General features: G+C 36.7%; 1 long non-coding RNA gene across 1 annotated transcript; it reads left to right on the top strand.

Annotated features, from left to right (window-relative positions):
• The first annotated feature begins 1,291 nt into the window (after window positions 1-1,291).
• On the top strand, window positions 1,292-3,235 carry LOC309482082. Its single transcript, XR_014200183.1, has 5 exons — window positions 1,292-1,349; window positions 1,426-1,509; window positions 1,722-1,796; window positions 2,551-2,642; window positions 2,723-3,235. It is a non-coding gene; the product is annotated as an uncharacterized lncRNA (long non-coding RNA).
• The last annotated feature ends 12,299 nt before the right edge of the window (window positions 3,236-15,534 follow it).

Genomic DNA, 15,534 nt, shown 5'->3' with positions numbered 1-15,534 from the left:
GCATGCGCCCTTAAAATAGCATATGAATAACATGCGCAACAACACGCGCCACTGACTTTAAACTAGGTTTTTCCTGGTCAGTGGCGGAATTGTTTTCTAAACCTGCAAAATAGCACCAGGGAACGTTTGCGCCGGAACACGCCTCCTCTTTGCGCTGAACCGCCCCCGGGAGCACAAGTTAATTTCCTAATTTACCGACGTGCGTCTGTGGAGGGAAAAGTCTGCTATGCGCGGGTGCAAAATAGGAATGATACATGCGCCGGTGTACAAAGTCAATTACGCTGGGTGCAAGATAGGGCCCATTGAATCTATTGCGTGTCATCCAAATGACTTAGGAGCTGATTCATTTTAGTGAATCTGAAACATATAATGACCAGTGAAGTCCAATTTCTGAACTGATGGCTCTTGTGAACAGGTTATTTTTAGTGAGTCCAAAAAATGAATTGATTGGATCGTTAGATGGTTGTGGTTTGCTATTGCTGTGATGTCATGTGAGTGACAGGTTGATCTCGCCCTCACGCCAGTAAACACGTCATCAGAGAAAAGAAGAGAAGAGAAGAGATGCCGCTGCAAGAGGGAGAGGAAGTTATTTGGATTACAAAAATGAAATATGGCTGTTGTTGATCCAAAGAATGTAACTATGTTCAAATTAAAGGACAAGTTCGGTATTTTACACTTAAAGCCCTGTTTACAGATCGTTTCTGATGAAATAGAATGGTTAAGATTAAAATTTGGACACATGCTGCTGTCCCGAGAATTTTAGGTTTCTTTCGCTTTCCCCCCTACCTCCAGAATGGCTGCATATGGGCACTGGAACAATCCTTCCTAAAAACGCATTAAACTTTCGTTTAGACGTGAAACTCACTGAGTGGTCAGGGGTGTTCACTGATATGCTCACACAAAAATCGCTTTCAAACAGGTTTTTTTTTTTTTTGCTCTTATGTGATGTTAAACTCGCTGAACTTTGATCATTTTTAAATTCACCCATACAAAAAAAAATTGCAAATGACCTTATTTTTTATTAAATTGCTAGTTAAGAAGAGTTTCTCCATGTTGTGCCCCAATAAAGCAGTTTTATCAAGTTTTAGTATCAATTTTAATAACTGCCTTAATGTTGAGCATTTTTATTTAATGTCAGATAATAAGCAATAAGCACGTTTGACACTGACTTGAACAAGATGGTATCTAGCATCTGGTAAGCTTGTTAGGTTATCCAAATTAATTTGACTACAGTTTAGTAGTTGGCAACCTAGATTTTTTTTGTATTATCATTATTTGATGTGATAATGTGATTTGACATGCAGAGATTGTGGCTCTTCTCACACATCCAGATCTTTAAAACACTTCAGGTTGGTACATGGACACAGACACAATCTTAAAACATGGAATTTGCTGTGGTCCCACTTATGCTCAATACTTATGCAGGTTTTACGCACAGGAGGCATGAGATGATCGAAGATTTACGTTTCATCGCTAAAGTTAAAAATAGATAGCCAGCACTCTTTAGAGGTAAGTCTTTATAATGTAATTTCAGCTGTGATTAATTAATTGGATGGTTATTGTATGCAATTCCAAATGATAAATTCAAGTCCTTTAGATGTAATTCAGGTAAATGCTGTTAAAGAAATACTGTAAGTGTTGGTGTATGATAATATTGTAAAGACTCACAAATTGATCAGCAACCAACCTGATTTGTCCTTTTTGATCATTTCTGAACCCAGCTGCTCAAAAATTTAAAAAAGACAGGAGGAACAGCGGCACAGAAGATCATAAGCATCCTATCAGTTTGGAATCTGGTATGTTCTGCTAAATTCATCATCATTTTAAATCTGACAATAATTCACTATTGATTCAAATAGTATACCCAAAGATGAAAATCCAGTCATTATTTAATCCCTTTTGGTTTCCGCTTTTCTAACTAAAAAGGTGGATTAGGGCCAGTTTGTCCTGCTCATTTCTGTCCATTCAATAAAAGTCAATGGTGAGTTCCTGTTCTGAAGCTTCAAAAGTCACATGGAATTGTTTGATGCTATTGAACCTTCAGAAGAAGAACTCACCATTGACTGTCATTGTAATGACAGAAATTAGCAGGAAAAACAGGTCAGAATTCAGTTTCCAAGTAAGAAAAAAAAAAGACTTTTGGAGTTTGAATGACAAAAGTGTCAGTAAGAAAATACTGCATTTTTGGGTAAAGTATCCCTTGAAGCTTGGTATATAAGCTCTGGAATGGTAATATGTACATGATTAATTCTGTTTTAATTTCAGAGCTTGTTCGTCGCTTTACCCTATTTCTCAGCAGCATCAGATTTGTGATGCACCTACATTGAAACAGCTCTGACATTAAGCTCTGACAAGATTATTTAATAGCTTTTCTGTAGCAAAGCTTTTGGGTTTAGAACCACTTATTAGTTTTCTTGTACTGGTTCTCTGAATTTTTAGGCCCTTTAGATAATAATTTTTTTGGCCTCTTGTAGAAATATCTTTGGGATCATTTGTGTTCTTCATCAAAGGCTGTTCTTCTGAACACAGCTTATTTGTCTCATTGATCAGAATGACACCACTGGGAAAAGGTGAATGCATCCTGGAAGCACTTGCCGTTTACCTGGACGAGGGCCCCCTCAAACCTTGTGAAGGAGTGCATGGTAAATTATTTACATTTAAAAAAAATATTGTATGTTTCTCTAAAACCAACTCCCCCTTTCACCCCTGACTTTGTTTTTAGGCTGTTGAACATTATGAAGCCCTAACCTCGATACGCAAGACCACCCTAGGAATCAATGTTGTCAGACATGAAGGGGCAGAGGCTACAGATCATTACAAAGATGTTGGCATCATGATTTAAGGCATCTAAATACATGACAACCTGAACAATGTGCAGATGTGTGTTCTTCGATGCTTGGTCTTATTTACGCCTGAATAATAAACTCCTGTAATCTGAGGTCAGGACCATTTCTGATCTTTCTATAATGTTGCACTGTTGACTGTTACAGTACCTTTGTTTCATCAACCATGTTACATTCCTTTGAATAATAGTCTTGTTTTTAACAACTGATTGTTTGCTGCTTTTTTTGCAGAACACATTTATAAGTATAGGCTATTTGATAAATCCTTTCACTTAAAGGCAACATGCTTTTATTTTTAATTATTTATTATTTAATTAACAATTATTTTTCTTGAAAAGTGAAGGCAGTCTTTACAGAGTAAATATTTTGTACATGTTCACGTTGGAAATGTTTGTAAAGATGTAAACACAATTGTAAAAAAAAAAAAAAGTGGATGTATTCATTGAATAAACTCATAATGAAACTGGATTATTTGTTTTGGTTGAATGTAAAAAATATTCATTTTAGGATAATTGAACTTAATTAACTGAATTGTTTTGGACAAAATTAAGACTGTTAACCTTATTCAACTAAACGACATTGAATTAACCTTATGTAATTAACTTAAGTTTATTGAAATAAATAATATTACATAAATGTAACATTACATTTATGTAACATTTTACATTTACATAAAAACAAAAACATGTTTACATAAAGTTAATTAAAGCCAACATATCATTTTTTTGAGTGGGCACAAGAACAGAAAAATAACAATAAATCACTTGGATAAATCATTTATTATAAATACTGCAATATTCCATAAAAAAATAAAATAATGTAATGGTAACTTTATAAAGTGTGTGTAGTAGGTGATCACACCTTTTGCAATAATTGTTTTCAGTGTATCCATCCATCCATTCTCAAACCACTTATCCTCTGTAGGGTCACGGGGATGCTAAATCCTATAGTTTTCAATTGATTTATTATTGAAATGATCTCATTATTTGAGATATCCCCCTATCTATTCTTTCAAAGTACTAAAACCAGAGCTGGAATCATTAAATTCCTTCCCCTAGTTGTGAGTCTAGGCTGGTCTAAAACCTCGTATTCCCTGCATGTCATCAAAGTTACAGCAGTTATTATAATACACTCAAACATTTATTCAGTGCTGCTCCATTTGACCAAAGGACGCCCCCAAACTGAAAATGGAGCATGTTAATAATCTCATCTTATCACCGATTGGCTGCTGGAGGAAGAAAAAGTCAGCCTCCTCTGACCCTCCCAAAAATACCCACAGCTGTCCTGTTCAGTCCCCACTCTCCTCATGATTAAAAGAAAATAGCTGTTCGCTTCTCATTAATATCATAACGGACGGAGCACTGCCCAGGAGCGAAATAGTAATAGCGCGAAAGAGAAGGCGATGCCAGGGTGGAGTAAGACCATAGTGCTGAAAAGGGCAGTCCCCAAAATGCCTGCATATGAAATTCAGCGCAGAGTCTCACTTAGTATGACACATTGCTGAAACCTCATGGCAGGGGAGCCGCTTCTTAGAAGACTTCAAGATGATACATGTGTAGAGGAGAGAATGCTCTCGGGCAAATTCAGACTTGCAGCGCTTGCTGCCTTATCAAGCTGTGATTTCAGCCCTTACCTTCGGTGGTTCTCATGATTTGCTTGTTTTTCTTTGTCTTTCTTTCTTTCTTTCTTAATTTATCATGCATACTTTGTGTATGCATTTGGGTTTTCTGCTCATCTTTGTTGTGGAGAGGTCTTCCCTCGTCTCTGTCCTGAGGGCCAGAACAAATACACAACTAATATTGCACCATAATATAATGTCTGTTTTCTCCTGTGTGTGGTCATTTGTGAAACAGTCTTGGAAATGCTATTATACAACTCCACAAACATTTCACTACTGACATTACCACAAGGCATTGTAGCTATCATTTGAATACATACATATTAATGAATTCACGGTTATCAGAGGCCATAGTAGTGCAGAAATACCTGTTAAAAAGTATCTGGGCATGCTGAGCAGCACATTAAATATGCCTGATAGACTGTAGATGGTTTGTGCAGAAAATAATCAAAGGCTCTTCATTCTCATCTCTAAAGCTCAAATATAGACTTTATTGACAGAAAAGCTGCTTCGTGTAATGGCTCAATAGTGTTGACGGTAGTAGCGTCAGGGTGGTGCTGTATCCATTATAGGCTATATGTTAAATGAAACCAGTTGGATGCTAATGTGCTCTTCTAGCATACAGACCAGAGCACTATTTTTGTTTTTCTTCCAGGTTTTGGCTATATTCAGTCACTTTGGATAAAAGGGTTTGCTAACTGAACAGTGTAGGGGACTGTTACTTTTAAAAGCACTGCATTACAATATTGAATCCCTCATAGAAATAATTAAAGTAATTGCTCTATCAATACGTTTTCTGGGAAAATAATGCTTTTCACTCTCACTTCTCCGGAGTGGAAGCATCATGGTACCACAACAGTCAAACACGTCCGTCTAGCATAGTGCATGTTTACATAAACAAACAATGGAAAAGCAGACCAAAAATATGTTCTGTGTGAACGGTCAAAAAAGAAATAAGTGATGTCTTTATGAGTTAGTCATTGAATCATTCATCCATTTATTCAGAAACATTAAAACTTAGTTTGCTTGCTTCTGTGGAATCAATTTGTACTCCATATATGTACTCCACAGTAATAAATGTTATCACCGCTGCTCTGAGGCAACACCTGAATATATTACATATATGGAGTACAAATTGATTCCACAGAAGCAAGCAAACTAAGTTTTAATGTTTCTGAATAAATGGATGAATGATTCAATGACTAACTCATAAAGACATCACTTATTTCTTTTTTGACCGTTCACACAGAACATATTTTTGGTCTGCTTTTCCATTGTTTGTTTATGTAAACATGCACTATGCTAGACGGACGTGTTTGACTGTTGTGCTCACGTCTTGCATCTTTTACAGCATCTCACACATTCTGAAAAGTGCTTAAGTTAAAAAAAGGTTTTAAAAAATATCTCTAAGCCTTGCATTTTTTGTATTGCACTACCCCATGTCTCGCTTTTTTCAGCGCAGAAACACATTATGTGTGAATGGCCCCAAATGATGTAATTTACAGATGAAAAAACCCCATCACTTACATTTTTTATATAAAATGTCCATTTGATTATTTAACATGCATTGTTTATGACAAGTTATCCCATAAGTACATGTAAAGAAAGCATAAATGCATTGAAAGTATGTTGACCAATATTAAAAGAAGAAATTTATTTGGTAACCTAGGAACACGAGAGTGAAATCACAAGGTAAGCTTGGTCAAGTGATGCATGTGTGAAACAGACCTTAGGCTTAATTTTATGTCACATCTCAAGGACTTGAACCTGTCTGAATGTGTGGCTGATTTCGCTTCAAGAATGCCTACGCCTACTCTCCCTGCTCTCCCTCTGGGTCCGTGCACCTCTCACCCCTCCCTGGAGAGATGGGATTTTTCCAGAGTATCCCTCCGTGAGGGCCAGGCCAAGCATAGTGCAGCCCAGCTGGGATCCTGCCTGAAGTCTGACAGCCTCTGTTTCCCCACACCCGGATGACAGGAACCGTCCTGCGATTCCTCCCCAGGGTCAGATCAAAGAAGAGAGGAATAGAAAAAGATACTCACAAAAGTTTTCATTTATTAATTTATTTCTTTAAAGACACATTTTGACAGCTGTCTCCACACTGCAGAGGGGTGGAGTGTCTAACATGAAAAGAAGTGGGCAACAGAGAAAACTGTTCTCATATCGCTAAACTTTAGAGACTGACTATTCAAAGAGAGTTTATTCAATTGCGTCCCTGTCAGTGAATAAAGATCCTCAATGGGTTTTCCCCCCTGTGTCAGTTGACATTGACTGTAATAAGTAACGGGGGAATTCAGAGTCTTTAACTTCCATTGTCCTCCTTGAGGTCTGTTCAACAAGAGACTTGTCAAATATGCTATTTCATAAAGTGCTTTTAGTCTAATATTTGCCAATTTTGGCACGCCATTTTGTCATTGCTCAAATTGACCACTTGGCTTTATTAAATTATTTGATAAAAATACCAAAACAATTGATAACAAGACCAAAATTATGAATATGACATTATATGTTGTATGCTAGTCAGAATAAATATACACTAGGGCAGTTTTATTTATAAGCTGGTTTCCTCATGGGGACCAAAAAAGGAATTTTGGATATTCCCATCTTTGTGGGGAAACAAAAGATGTTTGCACGCAAAATGAAAAACACACACACACGCACGCACGTACACGCACACACACGCGCACACACGCACACACACGCACGCACAAAGTAGGTTGGTTTTATCAAAATACTTAACACAATTCACAAAACCACACACCCAAACTGCATATCCTAATATATCCTGCAAAATGAAGCACAGCAACCAAAACTACATATAGCATTATCAATGTCAAACTTTTGCACGATATGGCACACATTTCATTCATATTACCAGATTTTTGTCTAACCAACTACACACTGTTGGGCATAATGAAAAGCACTCTCATCTTTAGTATGCTCTGCCATAATACTAAAATAGTTCAAATTGTAGAAAATTCTTTAGATTGTTCACATGCACAGAAATATTTGCAGATACACACACATGGTGTTGAAACATTTATTTTATTTTATTTTTTTACCAAACAAGTCAGTGCAACATATGCACAGCACATATTTTCATTGGACTGAACAAAAATATCCTCACAAAAAAACAGTAAACTGAAAAAGATTGAAGTGTTAACAATTAACCATTGAGGTGTTTGGCCAGGTGGCACATGTATTGGCCAATTAGCTCAAGTAATGTCATTTTGAATGGCAGTGTTTTGAAATGGTAAACATGTGACTTTATGTCAGATTGTTGTGTCTTATGCAGAGAACCGTGTTCAGTGCATTTAAAAAGTGCCATTTTGAATTGCAAAATGTGTGTAAAGCAGAAAATGTGTTTAGACTTTTGGAGACTTGAGAAGAGGTTTTGCTCTCTGTGTGTCAGTTTAAATAATTGTGCTGTGCATGTCTTTTTTAATGTTTTAGCAATTGGAAAAAACTGTAAAATTTGACATTATTTGCATTATCACCACCTAACATGTTATTTATGTTGACAATGCCATTTTAGTTTGAGTAAAATAGACCAAGATAATAATAATAATAATACATTTTATTTATAACGCACTTTTCATTCCGAAGAATCTCAAAGTGCTACACAAAAGAACAACAATAATAACTACAAAATACTAAAAACCATAAAAACAATAAAACAATCAGCACATAAAAGCCTTTCTAAATAAAAATAAAGAAGATGACTTAAAACTGTGTAAAAATTAACACTGAGTCTAGGGAGAGCGGCTATAATCATGACTAGCAGCACTGTCACTATTCACCACAGCCACAGCAAGTGTAACCAGAGGGATGACACATTCATCCACATTCCCTCACCGGCAGGTCTGCGCAGCGTAGGGTGGGGGGTGGTTTTGCAAAGAAGGAGAGAAAAAATTGATGGACAAAGGGATGGCAAAGCCACTATTATTTATTCTTTCTCTTGGCACAAACCAATGATTCATTGGTGCTTATAGAGACTCTGTTGTCTGTGGCCTTGGTGTTTCTTCAGCAAAGGAAGAAAAAGACAAAAACAGCATGCTCTCCTTGAAGAAACCTTTCTGATGAAACCAATGCGAGTATGCACACCATCCAGCCTTTGAAAGTAATAAAAGTGAATAAAAAATATAATTGGTGTCACCCTGGTGTGGAAAACAGAATCTTGACCTCCTCTCGGGTGAAGTCCAGCTTTACAATCAATATGGCTTTTAAAAGTTGCAGAGGTATATTGAATAAATTCAATTATTAGGCAGCAGCAGCAGCTTTTTGAGAACAGTCGTGGATAAAGAAAGAATAAATGGAAAATGGAGAACAAAAAAATAACATAGTTGGAGAGTCACAGTGATGCTGTAGAGTTCAGGGAAAATGTGTCACATGCTATGTTCAGTAGCATGTGTCAAACCTGCTGGCAATTTTGAGACTAGTTTGTCTAGAAATTAGTCATTATGTCGTTCTAAACCCGTATGACTTTCCAAAGAAAAGAGGAGGTGATAAGAGTGCCCCAAGAAAGGGACCCAGAGAAAAAGAGACAGAACAAAGAAGCCCCAGCGAAGAGCAGAGAGAAGGAGAGCGCCAAAGAATAAAAGAGACAGAGCAACGGTTGTAATATTCTTTTATCCCTTTCTTGACCATGTGACTGCAACCCAAATGTGAGACATTCAAACTGACCAATCAGATAATTACAACTTCCCCAACCATACTAAAGGTGTGACAACTGGACCCCCAAAGTACAGACATCTTGGCCTACAGGTCTTGATCACCATCAACACTTCTTTGTCATCATCTTCTTCCGCTTATCCGGGGCTGGGTCGCGGGGGGCAGCAGTCTAAGCAGAGACGCCCAGACTTCCCTCTCCTCTTCCCTTTACACTCTTTGTCTTCAGGAATTCCAAATGGCCCTTGTGGTAAGAAAGAGGGGGTTGAAACAGTAAAGCAAATGTCTTTGTTCACTTTCAAGTATATTTGGTTATTTTCAATCCTACAATATGGAGATGTGTGTGTATATGTATACTATACCAATCAAAAAGAAATAAATACTTTTATTCAACAAGAATGCATTAAATTGATCAAAATAATAATAATAATAAATTTTATTTATAACGCACTTTTCATTCCGAAGAATCTCAAAGTGCTACACAAAAGAACAACAATAATAACTACAAAATACTAAAAACCATAAAGAAAGAGGGGGTTGAAACAGTAAAGCAAATGTCTTTGTTCACTTTCAAGTATATTTGGTTATTTTCAATCCTACAATATGGAGATGTGTGTGTATATGTATACTATACCAATCAAAAAGAAATAAATACTTTTATTCAACAAGAATGCATTAAATTGATCAAAAGTGACAAGTTCCCAAATAATAATAATACGTTTCTTGAGAAGCAAATCATCATATTAGACTGATTTCTGAAGGATCATGTGACTGGAGTAATGATGCTGAAAATTCAGCTTTGCCAACACAAGAATAAATAGCATTTTAAAATATTTTACATATATTATAATGCAATATTACTCTACTATTGTTCATAACCACACTGTGATCTGCTCTGTGCAAGTGTGTGAGGACTGAGCAGAGGAAAATGAATAGTTGGAGTGGATGTATTACTCACACTGGGCCTTCCCAGAGTGCAGGAGGTGAGGCCAGCCTGTCTTCCCCATCACTTTCATCTATCTATCCATTTCAAAGCACAGAAAGAGCACAGAGGCAGTGCAGCTGCTAAAATCTTACATTTAGCTTTCTATTTTAAAAAAGCGTGCCCTCCAAATAGCTTCTTTCAATCTGTAAAAATCTTTCAGCTTGAGCAAAATTGTCTTGCTTTGACAGGATAAATAGTGTTTGTGCTTATTGGCGGCTGCCATATATTCTGCTTGGGTCAAGGAAGTCTTTCTTAGTCAGTCCTGTTCTTCTTGCTTTCATTTGGATTGCCCTTACACAAACATTCAAGTATACACAAATGCATAAATGCACAAACTGTCACAGATATAGACACCCCCTCAATGTCCACATCCCTATTGATGCTTACAGTTCTCTTTAATAAGATCAAAGTTAAGGTATTACTGAATAATCCATATACCAATTTCTAGTGTATTTGTGATTGAACTCAATGGGCCTTATCATACACCCGGTGCAATGCAGTGCCAGGCGCGACGCAAGTGTGTCATGCCAGTTTCAGCCTGACGCAGTTTTCATTTTCACGTCCTGCGAAACATTGTTTAAATAGCAAATGCATTTGCGCCCATGGGCGTGCTGGTCTGAAAACGAGGTATTTTCTGGCGCATTGTTGGCGTGTTGCTATTCTGAGGCAACTGAAATAGATTGCGCCATTGACCATCTGAAACCTGGTCTAAAGTCAATGGCGCAATATTTTTTTTATTATTTAAAGAGCACATATAGCCAGGTCCACAACGCGCATAAACTTTGTCCCGTAGATGGTCTGCTTGTGTGCTTTAACCTCGTGCATGAACAGATCCGTTTCCTCGCTAGAGAAGCGTTCAGTTTTTCCGCATGCAAATTTTGCCGTGTAAATAGCGAATCCTCGAGCACAACTGGCTTTTAAAGGGAATGGGAGATGAGACTCTGATTGGTTTATTGCACCTTTTGCCCAAAACACACCTATTACTCATTAATGGCGCTTTTCCACTGCATGGTACGGTACGGCTCGGTTCGGTACGGCTCACTTATGGCGCATTTCCACTGCATGGTACGGTACGGTACGGTACGGCTTGCTTCGGCTCGCTTTAAATGGTACCACCTCTGTTGAGGTTCCAAGCGTACCGTACCGATACTGAAATGTGACGTGAAAACACTGCAGATCACTGATTGGTCAGACAGAATCATCACTACCAGCGTCATTGTATTTACAACACGAGACACTAAACCCGCTAGATTTAAATAGCCAGTAGACAACAGCCAACGCTGTAGCGCCTGTTTTAAAAGTATTTGCTACAAAAAAAAGTACAAACTTTAAAAAAAGAAATGGCTGAATCGTGGTCAGTGGACGAGGTGCAGACGTTCCTCTCGTTGGTTGCCGAGGAGCTGATGGGGAAACACGGAATGAAAAATTCGCATTTAATATGATGATGTCATGGCAGTAGAGATGGCAACTATAACGATCAGTCCCACCCACTTTGAAGCGGTACTAACTGCAGTGGAAAAGCAACCGAGCTAAAACGAACCGAACCGTGCCGTACCGAGCCGAGTCGTACCACGCAGTGAAAAAGCGAAGCGAGCCGAACCGTTCCGCGCTGAGTCGAACCGTACCGAGCCGAACCGAGCCGTACCATGCAGTGGAAAAGCGCCATAAGAGAACAGGGACAACCCTTTTAGACCATGCGCCGAGTACGCCGACCATTTTTCCCGTCGTTAAACTAGCAAAAGTGGATTTGTACAAGCCCTAAGTACACTTGTGCCATCCGCTTTAGACCATGGGCTTCGATTGTTAAAATAGGGCCAAATATGTTTTTATTCATAAAATGAAAGCATTTCATCTTTCTTTAGAAAGGTGTCAGGAGTTTTTTTTTTTTTACTTGAATTCTCCATAGCACTATTCACTTCACAGACACTATTCATGTCTTACTGACCTTCTGCTTAATTTGTGCTCTGTCCTGTGCATCTCACCTTCTGTTCTGTTAATCAGCCTATTTTATTATGTGAACATTTGTCTATTAAGCACAACATTTAGTACAAGCAGTTGTGACTTCAAATCAACTCTGACAAAAGCCAAACTGTGTCTGGGTCTCCCTCTCTGGCCATTCTCTGTACCTCAGTCCTGCTCTGAAAGGAGCTCTTTGATAAGGCAGCAGTCAGGAAGGATGCAGGGAAGCAGTCAAAGACATTAGGACTGTCTGTGTATATAATGTTAACTATTCTGCTTACTTGTCATACGCGTTTCCCCCCCAAATAGTCCTATGAGTACTAAAAGTGATCTGTTCATTTGTTCCTCTCAAGCGCTATACTTTTTCTTATTTATTTATTTGTTAGTTTGTTTCTCAACCATTAGCTCTTAAAAGAGTCTCCAATCTTTTTGTCTTGCGCACTTTATTTGGTTGCCATGACAAACATGAGTGTGAGCGAATCCATTTGAGACCCCTTCTAGTGCGGATGGTTAATGCGTAATCTTCAGTAGGTGGAGATATGAGTCCTCTTGCTTTCTTTCTCTCGCAGCGCTGAGCTCCTAACAGCACACAGATCAAAGGCTAAATAAACATGCATCACTTGTGTCCTATCACTCCATTCCTTCTGAGTTTGCTTTCACACTCATCACTTCTTACAAGTGTCTTCCTCTAAAAGACTTGGTCAAATCAATCAAATTATTAAGAGGACTGCACTTATGATTTAGTATCACTTAGGTTTGTTTGTTTATTTATATATAAATATGATATACTGTACACTTCTGTTCAAAAGTTTGGGGTCATGAAGATTTTCTTGGGAAAGAAAATACTTTTATTCAGCAAGGATACATTAAATAGATAAAAAGTGACAGTAAGGACATTTGTAATTTTACAAAGGTTTCAGATACATTTTTGTTCATCAAAGAATCTTGGCTTCTTTAAGAAACATTAAGTAGCAGTTTCCAGCATAGATAATAATAAGACATGTTTTTTTCTTTTCTTTTTTGTTGTTGCTCCAAATCATCCTAATAGACTGATTTCTGAAGGATCTTTTGAGACTGAAGACTGGAGTAATGATGCTGAAAATTCAGCTTTGCCATCACAGGAATTACATAAAAAGTGTTATTTTGAATTTGTAATAATATTTTACAATATTACTGCTTCATTGTATTTTTGATCAAATAAATGCAGCCTTGGTGAGCAGAAGAGAACACCTTCAAAAATCATACTGACCTTATCAGAAATGTTTTTTCTTTCTTTCTGGATAGTACATGAACAGATATAAGCATTTATATTTAATTAAAGCTGAATTGCAAAAATACTGATTTCAAAAAGGCTTCCAGAACACTTTCATTGGCTGAACAAATAGAAAGTATTTGGTTACACTTTATTTTAAGGTGTCATTGTTACAGTGTAATTATATATGTAAGTACTGAGTAATAATAACTAACTACATGTTCTTACTTTAGGGTAGGATTAGGATTTTGGTTGAGGGTTAGTTGCATGTAATTATGCATAATTGACTGTTATAGCTACATGGTAAGTACATGTAACATATGCAACAAGGACACTGCAAAATAAAGTGTTACCAAGTATTTTTTCATTACGAAAAAAAACAACAAAAAAACAAATTCCACCTTTAAGCTCACGTTGGGCTTAAACCAGAGTTTTCAAACATTCAGTTATGAAATATGAACATCTGGACATGTGTATTCATGTGTCTAATGAATTCTTGGAAAAGACCATTAGATCACTGTGTGAAACTGACCAGTGTAAACGGTTGCAATCCCTTACCAATAAATGTCACCACACCTTTTTCTTTTCAATCTCACTTTCTTTACTGAACTCATCAATGGCAATGAAAACATCATCAGGTCATATATTACCAGTGAGCACACACTGTCTTCCTTTCTGGCCTTTCAGATGCTCTCTCTATCTATTGACATCTCTATCTTTCATTGCTCCTTTATTTCTCATCTTCTCTTGCTGTTTGCTCTCATAGTCTGAAAGAGTCTTTTTTTATTATTATTTCTGATCAAATAGTGAAGTAGTCAATTGTACACAGACAGATTTTCTGGTAACACTTTAGTTTAGGGTCCAATTCTCACTATTAACTAGTTGCTTATTAGCATGCATTTAATTAGGATATTAGCTGTATATTAGTACTTATAAAGCACATACTAATGGCTTATTCTGCATGACCTTATTCTACATCCCTTAATCCTATACCTAAACCTAACAACTACCTTACTAATAAGCCACATTAGGAGTTTATTGAGGCAAAAGACGTAGTTAATATTTGAGAATTGGACCCTTATCTAAAGTGTGACTGATTTTACTTTTGGATGTGTCACTTCTTCACACTGCAATCTTAACAAAACATCATCTTTACTCACATCACACTCCTGCTGTAATTTAAGACATGTCCAGAATCCTGTAGTTCTTCTTCCAGTGACCAGCGCTTTGGGTAGAAATGTCAGCTGTCTAGTATGAGCCATAGAGATTATTTTTTCCCCACACAGGACCCTTAATTCAATCAAATGACTGGATCAATAGACACCATGCTCAAAAACGCAACAGGCCAATAACAAACCATTTCTGAACAGGAGGAGGAGGGAACTTTATTGGCAGCCAGGGGGGAAAAACATAAGTGAAATATAATAAGACTACGACATACAATCAAAGTCAAAGACACATACAAAGAGGAATAACAAGATAATTTTCTTCTTAAATGATCTTGATAATAATACTGTATATTAATATATCTAAAATAATTATTGTAGCACCTTCAGTAACAGCATGTTTATGTGTGAGTATTTTCACTCATAAGTAAAAAAAATTATATATTTATATATCCACTGTGATTTTAATGGTAAAAGAGTGTAAACATAAAAAATAAAAAAATAATTTATGGACCATTAATTTATTGTCATTTTACAGTAAAATACTGCAAAATATAAAGTTTTTGGAAGTGAAAAAGAGTTATTATATAATTTACAGTGAAAAGCCATAAATTGACATTCCCAGAATTCCCTAAATGACACTTCACATTTGATGTATTTTCTTTGAAATAACTGTTTCTTCATAGTTTTTAAATATGTTATTAATGTTGTTAAATTAATGGTTATTGCATTTTTTTATGTCATGTATGTTACCATATGTTTGTCTTAGTGTTTGTGTGAATGACACTGTGCCATTATATTTATATATTTTTTTTTCTTTTCAAATATTGCTTTTATGGTTGTATTTCAAAATTTTTGTTAAAGGGGGCATTTAATTAATTATTATTGAATTATTCTTTTTCTTTCCTGTTTGTTGTGCCATATATAAATGTGATTCCATGCTGAAATATATTGCACAAACTGCTATTTTGTTCAAATTGGGATCATCATAAGGATTTGCAGAGCAGCAGGTGCTACACACAGCCAGGCAAAGCACAAGGTTT

Source organism: Leuciscus leuciscus, assembly GCF_965113295.1.
Source record: "Leuciscus leuciscus genome assembly, chromosome: 1".
Classification (NCBI taxonomy): Eukaryota; Metazoa; Chordata; class Actinopteri; order Cypriniformes; family Leuciscidae; genus Leuciscus; species Leuciscus leuciscus.
This window is presented reverse-complemented; position numbering and strand designations above follow the sequence as displayed.